Here is a 1,306-nt window from a genome sequence, read left to right on the forward strand (position 1 = left end):
TTTTTTTTTTTTTTTTGAGACGGAGTCTCGCCCTGTTGCCCGGGCTGGAGTGCAGTGGCCGGATCTCAGCTCACTGCAATCTCCGCCTCCGGGTTTACGCCATTCTCCTGCCTCAGCCTCCCGAGTAGCTGGGACTACAGGTGCCCGCCACCTCGCCCGGCTAGCTTTTGTATTTTTCAGTAGAGACAGGGTTTCACTGTGTTAGCCAGGATGGTCTCGATCTCCTGACCTCGTGATCCGCCCGTCTCGGCCTCCCAAAGTGCTGGGATTACAGGCTTGAGCCACCGCGCCCGGCCTCCTTGTTCTGAAGAAATACACACAGGGCTATTAAGCGGATAGGGAGACATGATATATGCAACCTACCATCAAATGGTATAGAGATAAACTGTGACACACACACACACGCGCGCGCACACACACACAGCCTACTTCTTTAACCTAATATGTTAGTATCCTTCTCCTAGTTTCCTATACTGTAGCCACATTGGTCTCCTTGGTATTCCTTAAGAATACAAGTATGTTCTAGATCAGGATGCAGGTATTCACTGTTTCTTTGCTTAGAATTTCTTCTCCCAGAAATTGACTTGAATGACTTCTTTTAATCATACGGGTCTCCAATCCCCTTTTCAGAGAGAGCTTCCTCAACTCCCCAACCTAAAGTGTCCCCTCTCCCTCGAGTGCTTATCATTATCTGAAAAGAATTAATTCATTTTTATGCTTCTTTTCCTTTTTGTCTTTTTCTTCCCACTAAATTGTACATGTCGTAAGAGGAGACATCTTCTAGATCAGAGCTCCATCTTCAGTACCTAAAACAGTGCCAGAAACATAAGCTCTCAATATATATTTGTTGAATGAATGGGATGGGATAGGGGATGGGTTGCTGTGGGATAGGAGAAGACTCTAGGAGGAAGGTCAGCAGCATGAACACAGTTATTGGAGAGACTGTGTGTGCATTAGTGTCTATCATTCCATCCTACTACAGGTACAACTTTTTAAGAAGGGAGATATGTTTAAAAGAGGTCGGGAGGAGAAAGAGAGAAAGCACAAAGAGGAAAAAAGTATAAGATATGCTTATTTGAAACTTAGAGGTTGATCATAATCAGCAATTTTAGAGAAAAAGAGGAATTAAAGGAGAGGAACTTTGTTGACATGTCCAAAATGATTGTAATGTCAGCTATTTCTTTCCTTTTTTTTTTTTTTTTTTTTTTTTTTGGCCAGAGTTTTGCTCTTTCGCCCAGGCTGGAGTGAAGTGGCTCAATCTTGGCTCACTGCAACTTCCGCCCCCCAGGTTCAAGCAATTCTCCTG

The sequence above is a fragment of the Rhinopithecus bieti genome, unplaced genomic scaffold (assembly GCF_001698545.2).
Source record: "Rhinopithecus bieti isolate Rb0 unplaced genomic scaffold, ASM169854v2 scaffold_110, whole genome shotgun sequence".
NCBI classification, from domain to species: Eukaryota; Metazoa; Chordata; class Mammalia; order Primates; family Cercopithecidae; genus Rhinopithecus; species Rhinopithecus bieti.